This window comes from Coregonus lavaretus (assembly GCF_964263955.1).
Source record: "Coregonus lavaretus genome assembly, chromosome: 38".
Lineage (NCBI taxonomy): Eukaryota > Metazoa > Chordata > Actinopteri > Salmoniformes > Salmonidae > Coregonus > Coregonus lavaretus.
The window spans coordinates 3558804-3575916 of record NC_140025.1 but is presented as its reverse complement, the minus strand read 5'-3'; positions in this window follow the sequence as shown (position 1 = coordinate 3575916).

Below are 17113 nucleotides of genomic sequence, written 5' to 3'. Positions count from 1 at the left end.
CGTCCATGCCGTGTGCCCCCCCAAATTTATTTATTGGGGTTGCCTCTCGCCTGTCCGACGACGGCCCGGTTGGCGCCGCTTCTCCTCTCCTGCCTGGGCATCCTCCCTCATCGCCCTCCGGTAGCGGACGGCCTCCTCCTCGGTGATCTTTCCCCAACCGAGGAGGACATCCACTAGCGTTACCTCTGGCGTTTGCTCCTGGACACGCTGCTTGGTCCTTATTTGGTGGGATCTTCTGTCATGATCGTTATAAGTAACGGACCAAGGCGCAGCGTGATATGCGTACATCTTTTAATGAGTACTTTATAACAATACAACAAAATGAAACGTGAAGTCCTAAGGTTAACAAAACACAAACCTCTCCGGAACAAGATCCCACAAATGACAAGTGCAAAACAGGCTGCCTAAGTATGGTTCCCAATCAGAGACAACAAGCCACAGCTGCCTCTGATTGGGAACCACCCCGGCCAACATAGAAACACATGAACTAGAACATGAACATAGAACACTAAACACAGAAACTAACACCCTGGCTCAACATATAATAGTCCCCAGAGCCAGGGCGTGACAATATCCACAGTAAAACGAGTCCTATATCGACATAACCTGAAAGGCCGCTCAGCAAGGAAGAAGCCACTGCTCCAAAACCGCCATAAAAAAGCCAGACTACGGTATGCAACTGCACATGGGGACAAAGATCGTACTTTTTGGAGAAATGTCCTCTGGTCTGATTAAACAAAAATATAACTGTTTGGCCATAATGACCATCGTTATGTTTGGAGGAAAAAGGGGGGCGTTGCAAGCCGAAGAACACCATCCCAACTGTGAAGCACGGGCATGGCAGCATCATGTTGTGGGGGTGCTTTGCTGCAGGAGGGACTGGTGCACTTCACAAAATAGATGGCATCATGAAGATCTATCGATTATGTGGATATATTGAAGCAACATCTCAAGACATCAGTCAGGAAGTTAAAGCTTGGTCGCAAATGGGTCTTCCAAATGGACAATGACCCCAAGCATACTTCCAAAGTTGTGGCAAAATAGCTTAAGGACAACAAAGTCAAGGTATTGGAGTGGCCATCACAAAGCCCTGACCTCAATCCTATAGAACATTTGTGGGCAGAACTGAAAAAGCGTGTGAGAGCAAGGAGGCCTACAAACCTGACACAATTACACCAGCTCTGTCAGGAGGAATGGGCCAAAATTCACCCAACTTATTGTGGGAAGCTTGTGGAAGGCTACCCGAAACGTTTGACCCAAGTTAAACAATTTAAAGGCAATGCTACCAAATACTAATTGAGTGTATGTAAACTTCTGACCCACTGGGAAAATGATGAAAGAAATAAAAGCTGAAATAAATCATTCTCTCTACTATTAAACTGACATTTCACATTCTTAAAATAAAGTGGTGATCCTAACTGACCTAAGACAGGGAATTTTTACTAGGATTAAATGTCAGGAATTGTGAAATTGTTTTAAATGTATTTGGCTAAGGTGTATGTAAACTTCCGACTTCAACTGTAAATATGGGTAGGGGTAGAGTAACTAGGCAACAGGATAGATAATAAGCAGTAACAGCAGCATATATGATGAGTCAAAAGTATGAAAAATGTATGCACTCACTAACTGTAAATCACTCTGGATAAGAGCTTCTGCTAAATGACTAAAATGTAAATGTAAAAGTGTTAGTGCAAAGGGGGGTCTATTTAACAGTCTTATGGCTTGGGGGTAGAAACTGCTCAGGGTCCTGTTGGTTCCAGACTTGGTGCATTGGTACCGCTTACCGTGCGGTAGCAGAGAGAACAGTCTATGACTTGGTAAGCTGGAGTCTTTGACAATTTTTAGGGTCTTCCTCTGACACCGCCTGGTATAGAAGTCCTGGATGGCAGGGAGATCGGCCCCAGTGATGTACTGGGCCGTACACGCTACTCTCTGTAGCGCCTTGCAGTCGAAAGCCAAGTAGTTGCCATACCAGGCGATGATGCAGACAGTCAAGATGCTCTCAATAGTGAAGCTGTAGAACTTTTTGAAGATCTGAGGGCCCATGACAAATATTTTCAGTCTCCTGAGGGGGAAGAGGCATCGTCCTGCCTTCTTCACGACTGCGTTGCTGTGTGTGGACCATGTTACTTCCTTAGTGATGTGGACACCAAGGAACTTGAAGTTCTCGACCAGCTCCACTACAGCCCAGTCGATGTGGATGGGGGCGTGTTCGGCCCTCCATTTTCTGTAGTCCACGATCAGCTCCTTTATCTTGTTGACGTTGAGGAAAAGGTTGTTTTCCTGGCACCACACTACCAGGTTACAGCGTCGTTGGTGATCAGGCCTACCACCGTCGTGTCATCAGCAAACTTAATGATGGTGTTGGAGTCGTGTGCGGCCACGCAGTCGTGGGTGAACTTGGGAGTTCAGGAAAAGATTAAGCACGCACACATGAGGGGCCTCCGTGTTGGGGGTCAGTGTGGCGGATGTGTTGTTGCCTACCCTCGCGGCCTATCAGGAAGTCCAGGATCCAGTTGCAGAGGGAGGTGTTCAGTCCCAGGGTCCTTAGTTTATTGACGAGCTTGGAGGGCACTAGTTTCAAGTTTTAATGTCACATGCACAAGTACAGTGAAATGCCTTTCTTGCAAACTCAAAACCCAACAATGAAATAATCAATAACAATGTAATACTAGAAAAAAACTTGATAAATATGAAGAACACAATAAGTAAGTAAGCATACTATATACAGGGTCAGTTCCAATACCATATTTACAATGTGCAGGGATACTGGAGTGATGGAGGTAGATATGTATCTGGGTAAGGTGACTAGGCAACTGGATATAAGATAAACAGAGTAGCAGCAGCAGCTTGTATGTGAGTGGGTGTGCGTGTGTGTAGAGTAAAATCAAATCAAATCAAATTGTATTGGCCACATGCGCCGAATACAACAGGTGCAGACATTACAGTGAAATGCTTACTTACAGCCCTTAACCAACAGTGCATTTATTTTTAATAAAAAAGTAGAATGAAACAACAACAAAAAGTGTTGAGAAAAAAAGAGCAGAAGTAAAATAAAATAACAGTAGGGAGGCTATATATACAGGGGGGTACCGGTGCAGAGTCAATGTGTGGGGGCACTGGCTAGTTGAGGTAGTTGAAGTAATATGTACATGTGGGTAGAGTTAAAGTGACTATGCATAAATAATTAACAGAGTAGCAGCAGCGTAAAAAGATGGGGTGGGTGGGCAGTCCAAATAGTCCGGGTAGCCATGATTAGCTATTCAGGAGTCTTATGGCTTGGGGGTAGAAGCTGTTGAGAAGTCTTTTGGACCTAGACTTGGCACTCCGGTACCGCTTGCCGTGCGGTAGCAGAGAGAACAGTCTATGACTAGGGTGGCTGGAGTCTTTGACAATTTTGAGGGCCTTCCTCTGACACCGCCTGGTATAGAGGTCCTGGATGGCAGGAAGCTTGGCCCCAGTGATGTACTGGGCCATACGCACTACCCTCTGTAGTGCCTCCTTGCGGTCGGAGGCCAAGCAGTTGCCATACCAGGCGGTGATGCAACCAGTCAGTAATTATTTGAGGATCTGATGACCCATGCCAAATCTTTTCAGTCTCCTTCAGTCAGTATAAATGTCTGTGCATATTATGTGTGAGTGAGAAGATGATGGAGTGAGTGTGTGTGTGAGTATGTAGGGCCCTGTGAGTGTGCATAGAGACAGTGCAAAACTAAAATTAAAAGGTCAATAAAGATACAAGGTTCACTCAGATAGTGCGTGTAGCTATTTTGTTAGCAATTTATCAGTCTTATTGCATGGGGATAGAAGCTGTTCAAGAGCCTGTTGGTGTCAGACCTGATGCACCGGTACCACTTGCCGTGCAGAAGCAGAGAGAATAGTCTATGACTTGGGTGGCTGGAGTCTTTAACGTTTTTCTGGGCCTTCCTACCACACCACAGTGATGCAGCCAGTAAAAATTCTCTCAATGGTACAGCTGTAGAACTTTTTGAGAATTTGAGGGCCCATACCAAACTTTTTCAACCTTCTGAAGGGGAAGAGGCGCTGTTGCTCCTTCTTCACGACTGTGCGTGTGTGTTTGGACCATTTCAAGTCTTTAGTGATTTGGACACAGAGGAACTTGAAGCTCTCAACCTGCTCCACTGCAGCCGATGTGGATGGGGGCATGATCACCCACTGTCACGACTTCGGCCGAGGCTGCCTCCCCTCCTTGTTCGGGCAGGCTTCGGCGTTCGTCGTCACCGGAGTACTAACCACTGCCGCCCCAATCATCATCACACTTGTCTTGTCAATCACACACACCTGGTTCCTATCCCCTAATTAGTCTGTGTATAAGTGTTCCCTCTGCCCCCTTGTCCTTGTGGGTGATTGTTAATTGTGAGAGTATGTAGCTCGGTGGAGCTACTCATAACATTGTGTTGCCAGGGTAGATTTTCCCCCTGTTCCTATGTATTATTGGATTCCGTTACAGTGTATTGGCAGGGATGTTTGTTTCCCCCGTGCCTGTTTCGTTGATCGCTATTGGAGCACGTGTGTGTCAACAAAGAAATAAACTCTGTATTCGGTGATTACCCTCCTTCTCCTGACTCCTTTCACCACACTCACCACAGAATCACCCACCCACCCGCTATGGAGTCAGCGGGAGAAGAACGCATGCCTGGAGTTGTGGCACGGGTCCAGGAGCAATCCACGATGCTGGCCAGCTTGGGGAAAGTTATGGATCGGGTTCTTCAGGCCGTCCAACGCCTGGAGAGGAGAGGACTCGATCTGTCGAGACCAGCTGGCCAACCGGATCCAGCCATCTACACCCCAGCACCCGGCGGGATCCAGATATCCCGACCACGGGCGTTTGATGGGACGGCGGCGCTGTGCCAGGGATTCCTCCTCCAATTGGAGCTTTACTTCGCCAGCATCAAACCGGCGCCATCGAAGCGGGAGAAGGTGTCCGTCCTCGTTTCCTGCCTCTGTGGGAAAGCCCCGGAGTGGGCCAATGCAGTGTGGAACGAGGGAGGGGCTGCGTTGGAGGACTACAGAGAGTTCGCTCGCCTCTTTCGGGCGGTCTTCGATCACCCGCCCGAGGGTCGAGAAGCGGGTGAGCGGCTGGTCCACCTGAGGCAGGGGACGAGGACCGCGCAGGACTTCGCATTGGAGTTTCAGACGCTGGCAGCGGGGTCCAGGTGGAACGAGCGGGCCCTGATTGACAATTTCCGGTGCCATCTGCGGGAGGACATCCGACGGGAGCTAGCCTGCCTGGACACCATGTTGTCCTTCGATAAACTGGTGGACATGGCCATTCGTTTGGACAACCTGCTGGCAGCCAGAGGACGTCCTGGTAGGGGTCTGCCCGTTTCCACCCCGGACGACTCTGATCCCAAGCCGATGGAGCTGGGTGGAGCCGCCGGCTGAGAGAGTGGAGGAGGACAGCGACAGTGCCACTCTGGTGGCACGAAGGGACAGTACACCACACGTCGTACTCAACGTTCTTTTGGGCCGGGAGGCAGCAGGCAGGGCACTCACGCATCACCTCAGGTATCGAACACCCACACTTCAGAGCCATCTGTTGCGCACTGTACCCTACCTATCCACTTTCCCGATATCATGGTTGTTCCCCAGTGTAAGGCGCTAGTCGATTCAGGCGCAGCTGGGAACTTTATGGACAGGGCATTCACACGCCATCAAGGCATTTCATTGGTTCCCCTCTCCATTCCACTCCCCATCAGAGCAATCGATAGTCGACCATTAGGGTCCGGGTTTGTTACGGAAGTCACTATACCCGTCACCATGATCAACCAGGAGACTCATTGTGAGAAGGTTATTTTTTCGATTATTGAATCTCCTGCATTCCCTGTGGTATTAGGTATCCCTTGGCTAGCACTCCACAACCCCACCTCATGGCCGCAGAGGGCTCTCACGGGGTGGTTGCATGAATGTCAGGGTAGGTGTCGAGATGTTTCCGTTACCTCCACCGTGCGCATTCCCCCCGAGTAACTCGATTTGACGCACGCGTTTTCCAAGACGCATGCTACTAAATTACCACCTCATCGGGCGAGGGATTGCGCGATAGACCTTCAGGTAGACGCTGTACCTCCCAGGAGTCATGTGTACCCCCTGTCGCAGGCTGAAATGGAGGCTATGGAAACATACGTCTCCGAGTCCCTGGGCCAGGGGTACATACGTCCCTCTACTTCACCCGCCTCCTCAAGTTTCTTCTTTGTGAAGACGGCTGTCTGCGCACGTGCATTGATTATCGATCACTGAACAAGGAGACGATTAGATGTACAGTGAGGGACAAAAGTATTTGATCCCCTGCTGATTTTGTACATTTGCCCACTGACAAAGAAATGATCAGTCTATAATTTTAATGGTAGGTTTATTTGAACAGTGAGAGACAGAATAACAACAAACAAATCCAGAAAAACACATGTAAAAAAAATTATGAATTGATTTGCATTTTAATGAGGGAAATAAGTATTTGACCCCTCTGCAAAACATGACTTAGTACTTGGTGGCAAAACCCTTGTTGGCAATCACAGAGGTCAGACGTTTCTTGTAGTTGGCCACCAGGTTTGCACACATCTCAGGAGGGATTTTTGTTCCACTCCTCTTTGCAGATCTTCTCCAAGTCATTAAGGTTTCGAGGCTGACGTTTCGAAGCTCCCTCCACAGATTTTCTATGGGATTAAGGTCTGGAGACTGGCTAGGCCACTCCAGGACCTTAATGTGCTTCTTCTTGAGCAACTCCTTTGTTGCCTTGGCCGTGTGTTTTGGGTCATTGTCATGCTGGAATACCCATCCACGATCCATTTTCAATGCCCTGGCTGAGGGAAGGAGGTTCTCACCCAAGATTTGACGGTACATGGCCCCGTCCATCATCCCTTTGATGCGGTGAAGTTGTCCTGTCCCCTTAGAAGAAAAACACCCCCAAAGCATGTTTCCACCTCCCTGTTTGATGGTGGGGATGGTGTTCTTGGGGTCATAGGCAGCATTCTTCCTCCTCCAAACACGGCGAGTTGAGTTGATGCCAAAGAGCTCGATTTTGGTCTCATCTGACCACAACACTTTCACCCAGTTCTCCTCTGAATCATTCAGATGTTAATTGGCAAATTTCAGACGGGCCTGCATATATGTGCTTTCTTGAGCAGGGGGACCTTGTGGGCGCTGCAGGATTTCAGTCCTTCACGGCGTAGTGTGTTACCAATTGTTTTCTTGGTGACTATGGTCCCAGCTGCCTTAAGATCATTGACAAGATCCTCCCGTGTAGTTCTGGGCTGATTCCTCACCGTTCTCATGATCATTGCAACTCCACTAGGTGAGATCATGCATGGAGACCCAGGCCGAGGGAGATTGACAGTTATTTTGTGTTTCTTCCATTTGCGAATAATCGCACCAACTGTTGTCACCTTCTCACCAAGCTGCTTGGCGATGGTCTTGTAGCCCATTCCAGCCTTGTGTAGGTCTACAATCTTGTCCCTGACATCCTTGGAGAGCTCTTTTGTCTTGGCCATGGTGGAGAGTTTGGAATCTGATTGATTGATTGCTTCTGTGGACATGTGTCTTTTATACAGGTAACAAGCTGAGATTAGGAGCACTCCCAGACACCTGGGAGCCAGAAATCTTTCTGATTGAGGGGGGTCAAATACTTATTTCCCTAATTAAAATGCAAATCAATATATAACATTTTTGACATGCGTTTTTCTGGATCTTTTTGTTGTTATTCTATCTCTCACTGTTCAAATAAACCTACCATTAAAATTATAGACTGATCATTTCTTTGTCAGTGGGCAAACGTACAAAATCAGCAGGGGATCAAATACTTTTTTCCCTCACTGTAGTTATCCTCTCCCCCTCATTCCTTCAGTGATCGAGTCAATGCATGGGGCGCGCTTCTTCACGAAGCTAGATCTCAGGAGTGCGTACAACCTGGTGCGTGTTCGGGAGGGGGATGAGTGGAAGACGGCATTCAGCACAACCACGGGGCATTATGAATACCTGGTGATGCCCTACGGTTTGATGAATGCTCCATCCGTCTTCCAGTCCTTTGTGAATGAGGTGTTTCGGGACATGCTTGGTCGCGGTGTAGTGGTCTACATCGATGACATCCTGGTGTATTCCACTACTCGCGCCGAGCATGTGTCCCTGGTTCGCAAAGTGCTGGCCAGACTGTTGGAAAATGACCTTAATGCCAAGGCAGAGAAGTGTATGTTTTTCCAGCAGTCCGTCTCCTTCCTGGGATACCGCATTAGCACCTCGGGTTTGGAGATGGAGGGAGATCGCATTTCAGCTGTGCGTAATTGGCCGACTCCAACCACGGTTAAGGAGGTGCAGCGATTCCTTGGCTTTGCCAACCACTACCGAAGGTTTATCTGGGGCTTTGGCAAGGTCGCAGCTCCCATCACATCCCTGTTGAAGGGTGGGCCATCCCGGCTCCACTGGTCGGCTGAGGCGGATCTGACCTTCAGGAGTCTGCGGGGTCTGTTCACCTCAGCTCCGGTACTGGCCCACCCCGATTCATCACTACCATTTGTAGTGGAGGTGGATGCGTCCAAGGTAGGGATAGGCGCTGTCCTGGCCCAACGCTCAGGCACGCCACCCAAGCTCCCCCCCTGTGCCTTCTTCTCGAAGAAGATCAGCCCGGCGGAGCAGAACTATGACGTTGGTGATCGGGAACTGTTGGCTGTTGTCCGAGCTTTGACCGTGTGTAGGCATTGGCTCTTATCTGTGATCGTCTGATCATCTGGGCACACATGTCACCCTCCTCTGGTCACCCAGGTATCGGTCGTACAGTGCGCTGCTTGAGCGGAAAGTACTGGTGGCCTACCTTGGCTAAGGACGTGAGGGTGTACGTCTCCTCCTGCTCGGTGTGCGCCCAGAGTAAGGCACCTAGGCACCTCCCAGCGGGTAAGCTACAATCATTACCAGTTCCACAACGACCATGGTCTCACCTTAGCATTGATTTTCTGACAGATATTCCCCTCTCCCAAGGTAACACCACCATCCTGGTCACTGTGGACCGCTTCCCAAGTCCTGCCGCCTCCTTCCTAAGCCCGGTCTCCCCACGGCCCTGCAGACTGTGGAGACCCTGTTCACTCACGTCTTCCGGTACTATGGGGTGCCAGAGGATATAGTGTCCGACCGAGGTCTCCAGTTCACGTCCAAGGTTTGGAAGGCGTTCATGGAACGTCTGGGGGTCTCGGTCAGCCTGACCTCTGGGTTCCACACCGAGTCAAATGGGCAGGTGGAACGAGTAAATCAGGATGTGGGTAGGTTCCTGCGGTCCTACTGCCAGGACCGGCCGGGGGAGTGGTCAGTGTTCTTGCCATGGGCAGAATATGCCCAGAACTCTCTCCGCCACTCCTCTACTAACCTAACACCATTTCAATGTGTTTTAGGTTACCAATTTGTTCTGGCACCATGGCACCAGAGCCAGACCGAGGAGCCTGCGGTGGATGACTGGTTTCGGCGTGCGGAGGTGACGTGTGACGCTGCCCACGTTCACCTCCAGCGCGCCGTGCATCGTCAGAAGGCCAACGCTGACCGTCACCGCAATGAGGCCCCGGTCTTCGTACCGAGGGATCAGGTCTGGCTCTCGACCCGGAATCTGCCCCTCCGTCTGCCCTGCCGGAAGCTGAGCCTGCGGTTTGTGGGGCCGTTCAAAGTCCTGAGGAGAATCGACAAGGTTACGAATAGGTTGTTACTCCCCCCGATTACCGTATTAACCCCTAGTTTCATGTGTCTCTCCTCAGGCCGGTGGTGGTTCGTCCGCTCCAGGAGTCGGAGGTACGGGAGGTTCCTCCACCTCCTCTCGACATCGAGGGGGCCCTGCGTACTCTGTCCGTGCCATCCTGGATTAGAGGTGTCGGGTGGGGGGCCTTCAGTACCTCGTGGAGTGGGAGGGGTACGAAACGGAGGAATGGTGCTGGGTCCTGGTGAGGGATATCCTCGATCCCTCCCTGTTGTGGGATTTCCACCGTCGCCATCCGGCTCGCCCTGCTCCGCGTCCTCCTGGCCGTCCCCGAGGCCGGGGTCGGCGCGCAGCTGGGGCTGCGCATCGGGGGGGGGGGGTACTGTCTCGACTTCGGCCGAGGCTGCCTCCCCTCCTTGTTCGGCATTCGTCGTCACCGGAGTACTAACCACTGCCGACCCAATCATCATCACACTTGTCTTGTCAATCACACACACCTGGTTCCTATCCCCTAATTAGTCTGTGTATAAGTGTTCCCTCTGCCCCCTTGTCCTTGTGGGTGATTGTTAATTGTGAGAATATGTACAGTAAGGGAAAAAAGTATTTGATCCCCTGCTGATTTTTCACGTTTGCCCACTGACAAAGAAATGATCAATCTATAATTTTAATGGTTGGTTTATTTGAACAGTGAGAGACAGAATAACAACAAAAAATCCAGAAAAACACATGTCAAAAATGTTATAAATTGATTTGCATTTTAATGAGGGAAATAAATATTTGACCCCCTCTCAATCAGAAAGATTTCTGGCTCCCAGGTGTCTTTTATACAGGTAACGAGCTGAGATTAGGAGCACACTCTTAAAGGGAGTGCTCCTAATCTCAGCTTGTTAGTTGTATAAAAGACACCTGTCCACAGAAGCAATCAATCAATCAGATTCCAAACTCTCCACCATGGCCAAGACAAAAGAGCTCTCCAAGGATGTCAGGGACAAGATTGTAGACCTACACATGGCTGGAATGGGCTACAAGACCATCGCCAAGCAGCTTGGTGAGAAGGTGACAACAGTTGGTGCGATTATTCGCAAATGGAAGAAACACAAAAGACTGTCAATCTCCCTCGGGCTGGGTCTCCATGCAAGATCTCACCTCGTGGAGTTGCAATGATCATGAGAACGGTGAGGAATCAGCCCAGAACTACACGGGAGGATCTTGTCAATGATCTCAAGGCAGCTGGGACCATAGTCACCAAGAAAACAATTGGTAACACACTACGCCGCGAAGGACTGAAATCCTGCAGCGCCCGCAAGGTCCCCCTTCTCAAGAAAGCACATATATACAGGCCCGTCTGAAGTTTGCCAATGAACATCTGAATGATTCAGAGGAGATCTGGGTGAAAGTGTTGTGGTCAGATGAGATCAAATTCGAGCTCTTCGTGTTTGTAGGAGGAGGAATGCTGCCTATGACCCCAAGAACACCATCCATACCATCAAACATGGAGGTGGAAACATTATGCTTTGGGGGTGTGTTTCTGCTAAGGGGACAGGACAACTTCACCGCATCAAAGGGACGATGGACGGGGCCATGTACCGTCAAATCTTGGGTGAGAACCTCCTTCCCTCAGCCAGAGCATTGAAAATGGGTCGTGGATGGGTATTCCAGCATGACAATGACCCAAAACACACGGCCAAGGCAACAAAGGAGTGGCTCAAGAAGAAGCACATTAAGGTCCTGGAGTGGTCTCCAGACCTTAATCCCAAAGAAAACCTGTGGAGAGAGCTGAAGGTTCGAGTTGCCAAACGTCAGCCTCGAAACCTTAATGACTTGGAGAAGATCTGCAAAGAGGAGTGGAACTAAATCCCTTCTGAGATATGTGCAAACCTGGTGGCCAACTACAAGAAACGTCTGACCTCTGTGATTGCCAACAAGGGTTTTGCCACCATATTTTGCAGAGGGGTCAAATGCTTACTTCCCTCATTAAAATGCAAATCAATTTATAACATTTTTGACATGCGCTTTTCTGGATTATTTTGTTGTTATTCTGTCTCTCACTGTTCAAATAAACCTACCATTAAAATTATAGACTGATCATGTCTTTGTCAGTGGGCAAACGTACAAAATCAGCAGGGGATCAAATACTTTTTTCCCTCACTGTAGCTCGGTGGAGCTACTCATAACATTGTGTTGCCAGGGTAGATTTTCCCCCTGTGCCTATGTATTATTGGATTCCGTTACAGTGCATTAGCAGTGATGTTTGTTTCCCCGTGCCTGTTTCGTTGATCGCTTTTGGAGCACGTGTGTGTCAATGAAGGAATCAACTCTGTATTCGGTGATTACCCTCCTGCACCTGACTCCTTTCACCACACTCACCACACCAACCCCATTTCCTGTCGTCTACGATCAGCTTCTTGGTCTTACTGATGTTGAGGGAGAGGTTGTTGTTCTGGCACCACACTGCCAGATCACTGACCTCCTCCCTGTAGGCTGACTCATCGTCGCCGGTGATCAGGCCTACCACCGTCGTGTCATCAGCAAACTTGATGATGGTGTTGGAGTCATGCGTGGCCATGTAGTTGTGGGTGAACAGAGAGTACAGGAGGGGACTAAGCACACACCCCTGTGGCGCCCCTGTGTTGAGGGTCAGCGTGGCGGAGGTGATGTTGCCCACCCTCACCACCTGGGGTCGTCCCGTCAGGGTCCGGTTGCAGAGTAGACCCAGAGTCCTAAGCTTGGTGACAAGCTTGGAGGGGACAATGGTGTTGAATGCTGAGCTGTAGTCAATGAACAACATGCTCACATACAGTGCATTCGGAAAGTATTCAGATCCCTTGACTTTTTCCAAAGATTTTTACGTTACAGCCTTATTCTAAAATGGATTAAATGAATAAAAATCCCCATCAATCGACACACCATACCCCATAATGACAAAGCGAAAATAGGTTTTTAGAAATTTTAGCACATTTATTAAATATACAAAACAGAAATATCACATTTACATAAGTATTCAGACCCTTTGCTATGAGACTCGAAATTGATCTCAGGTGCATCCTGTTTTCATTGATTGGAGTCCACCTGTGGTAAATTCAATTGATTGGACATGATTTGGAAAGGCACACACCTGTCTATATAAGGTCCCAAAGTTGACAGTGCATGTCAGAGCAAAAACCAAGCCATGAGGTCGAAGGAATTGTCCACAGAGCTCCAAGACAGGATTGTGTCGAGGCACAGATCTGGGGAAGGGTACTGTTATGATGATTTGTGATACAAGATTAATTAATGTATGGAGAAATCATAAGCTGTATGTGGACAGAGAACAAGGACAAGCCATGTGTTATGTCGGTCACGAGTGAGTACTAGAAGGTCAGTGTGCCAAGATAGATTGGGGGGCCACTGTTGCTAATCCTAGGAAGGGTGCGTGATGGAATGGCCTGGCTAGGGTGCCACACGACACCAAGGAGGTAGATGATATGGTGGGGGAATGAGTGGCAATCAGTAATGGTTAGCAACTGTATATGGGATAAAAGTAGATTGGAAGAGCAGTATTTAAGGTGAAAGATTGTCTATGGAAGTCATTCAGATGGCAAGATGCAAAGCCCGTGCAGCCTGTCATTGAATCAAACATTGTAACCATTAAACAATGACTGAATCAAATACCCATCTGTGTCAACTGCTCTCTTGCATCCTGAACTTCTCAATACCAGAAACTCATCATAACAGGTACCAAAAAATGTCTGCAGCATTGAAGGTCCCCAAGAACACAGTGGCCTCCATCATTCTTAAATGGAAGAAATTTGGAACCACCAAGACTCTTCCTAGAGATGGCCGCCCGGACAAACTGAGCAATCGAGAGAGAACGGCCTTGGTTAGGGAGGTGACCAAGAACCCGATGGTCACTCTGACAGAGTTCCAGAGTTCCTCTGTGGAGATGGGAGAACCTCTCAGAAGAACAACCATCTCTGCAGCACTCCACCAATCAGGCTTTTATGGTAGAGTGGCCAGACGGAAGCCACTCCTCAGCAACATTTTTATACAACCTGTTTTTGCTTTGTCATTATGGGGTATTGTGTCTAGATTGATGAGAAAAAAGAAACAATTTAATCAATTTTAGAATAAGGCTGTAACATAACAAAATGTGGAAAAGGTAAAGGGGTCTGAATACTTAATGAATGCACTGTAGTTATTCCTCTTATCTAGGTGGGTGAGGGCAGTGTGGAGAGCAATTGAGATTGTGTCATTTATGGATCAGTTGGGGGCGGTATGCAATTTGGAGTGGGTCTAGGGTGTCTGGGATGGTGGAGTTATTGTGTGCCATAACCAGCCTCTCAGAAGCCTTTGAGCTCTTGGGGAAAGGAATGAAGGTGGTCATCTTAAAAAATGTGGGGATTACAGACTGGGACAAGGAGAGGTTGAAAATTACCGTGAATATGCCTGCCAGCTGTTCTGTGCATGCTCCGAGAATGCACCCTGGAATACCATCGGGCCCCGTGGCCTTGCGGGTGTTGACCTGATTAAAGACTTTTCTCACGCCGGCCTCAGAGAGCGAGATCACCCAATCCACCCGTTCGGTGACGGCCCTCACACCCGGCACAATGTTGTTGTTGTCAAAGCATGCATAAAATGAATGGAGTTTGTCTGGTAGAGAGGCATAGTTGGGCAGATCACGGTTGGGTCTTCCTTTGTCATCCGTAATGGACTGTAGTCCCTGTCACATGCGGTGGGCGGCGGAGCCTATGTAGTATGATTCCACCTTATTCCTATATTGTCCTTTTGCTCATTTGATGACTCTGCGGAGGTCATAGTGGGACTTCTTGTACTTATTCCTGTCCTCTGCCGTAGCCTCAGGGTTGTCTACGATAGCTCAGTGTGCGATAGCCCTGTCCTTTAGTTTAATGCCAAACTCTGTGTTAATCCAGGGCTTTTGATTGGGGAAGCAGCGAACCCTCAACGTGGGGACAACGTCGCCAATACATTTTCTAATGAAGCCGGTGACGGAGGTGGTTAGCGGAGTCTCGAAACATATTCAAATCAGCGCTAGCAAAGCAGTCCTGTATTATAATCTCTGATTCTGGTGACCATTTTCAACGGAGCGAGTCACGAGTACTTCCTGTTTGAGTTTCTGCTTGTAAACAGGAAGCAGGAGTACGGAGTCATGATCTGATTTGCCGAATTGCGGACGAGGGAGGTCCTTTTATGCTGGATGGGGGGTAGAATAACAGTGGTAGGACTTTATCGCCCCTAGTGGCATTGGAGACATGTTGATGGAAGTTGGGCATGCCGTGTATTAGTGATGTAGAAGTAAAATCGTGGCAACCAGAAAAGCAGCTTCTGGATGTAGGTTTTCTTGCTTGTTAATAGCCTTGTACAGTTCGTTAAGTGCCATCTTGTTATTTTTATTGTCCTGAGGTGGAATGTATACAACAGTCACGACAACAGCTGAAATCTCCCTCGGGAGGTAAAAGGGTCAGCATTTGACCATCAGGTATTCCAAGACGGGTGAACAGTGGGTCGACACTTCCACCGCGCTGGAGTTAGCATACCAGTTGGTGTTGATGTAGAGGCAAACCCCTCCCCCCTAGATGTTCCCGACTGCACTGCCCTGTTCGCCCGGTGAATGGAGAATCCATCGAGTTGGATAGCCAAGTTATTCTGTCCGAGAGCCATGTTTCAGAAAAGCAAAGAATATTGCAGTTTTGAGAGTCCCCCCCCGTCCGTCCATTTATGTTGACATACTCATGTTCCGGGAGCCATGTTGAATTGCAGTTACCCATGACTCCCACCTAGGCTAATCAACCATCATTATTAGTCAGTTTAAAATGGACTCTATTGGTCAAGTTTTTTAAACTTATGCTGCAGTCTTAACCAAGTGGGAAGGTGGTATTTGCCACATACGACTGGAAAAATCCACTTGAACGCCCTCTAATTTGTAATTACAAGTGGGACACTCGTCTATGATGCCATGTTCAAAACAACTGGCTACTCGGATTTCGGAACTCAAGAAATCTCCGACTTCCGACTTCACTGCGTTCAAGTCAACTGGGAACTAAGGAAAAAACTAGCTCCGACTGGGAAAAATAGTTTTGAGCGGTCATCAACGGAATTCCAGCTCCTTTATCTTGAGCGGCCAACTCGGAATTCCAAGTCGGACACTCGGGCATCTTGCTAGAGCTCCGACTTTCCAACAGGAAGATCACTGATGTCATGATTTGACCTTATTTGTTTTTGGGTTCCAAGTTGTCTTGAAACCACCATCATTCCTGAATACCGACTTCTCCCACATGCTGACCTCTGACGTCAACTACTAAGAAAATTACCTTGATAACAGCATTTTCGGCAGTTAAATGTAACAACAAAACATTATTTATAAAAAGCAATCTATTAATATGGTTTTTGAACACTATCATTTCTTTACAAGCATGATACTGTAGCTGTACTTTTAGTTTATGGTTGACACAGCTGGTTGGCCATTAGCCAATCAACGTTTCTCAACTAGTTCAAGCACGTGAATGCATCCAACCGACATTTACGACTTCACAACTGGTAATTACCATCTCCAGTTGGCTATGAATGTAGCATTATTGGCGTTTTTTTGTGATAGTTGCGGGTAAAAATGATTGATTTTGCTCTGGCATTTCTGACATTTTGCAGTGATTTCTGTCAAATGTGTCACGAAAATGCACTGGTGAGGGAACGTATGGCTTGTTGAACCATTTTCGGCGGTAAAAGTGCGGCGATTGGTTAAAATTGCGAGCCCTCTTTACAAAATGCGGTGATCAGACAGTTTTATGGTGTAATATCGCAGTGATTTGATTGTTAGCAATCTGTCAGTCGATGACACAGTCTATGATGTGGGACACAACCATTGTACCGACAGAGAGGGCTGCCTTGCTTCTAGCTCTTAGGAAACTTTGCAGCATTTTGTTTTTCTATGTATTATTTCTAACGTTATTAGCCCCCAAAATTGTTTGTGTTATTACATACAGCCGGGAATAACTATTGGATATCAGAGTGGCGGTAACTCACCAGCACTACCAGCATTACGACCAGGAATACGACTTTCCCGAAGCGGATCCTTTGTTCGCACCCCCCAGGGCAATTGAACTGATTCCAGAGGCCGACCCAACACAACGCCGGAGGAGAGGTACTTGGAGCGGTCTTCTAGTCCGACTTAGGAGGCGTGCACACCACCCACAGCTTCCGAGTATATTACTCGCTAATGTTCAGTCTCTGGATAATAAAGTTGACGAGCTCAGGGCGAGGGTTTTCAGGGATTGTAACATACTCTGTTTCATGGAAACATGGCTCTCTCGGGATATACTGTCCGAGTCGGTCCAGCCAGTTGGGTTCTCAGTTCATCGCGCAGACAGGATTAAATATCTCTCCGGGAAGCAGAAGGGTGGAGGTGTATGTTTTATGATTAACGACTCATGGTGTAAT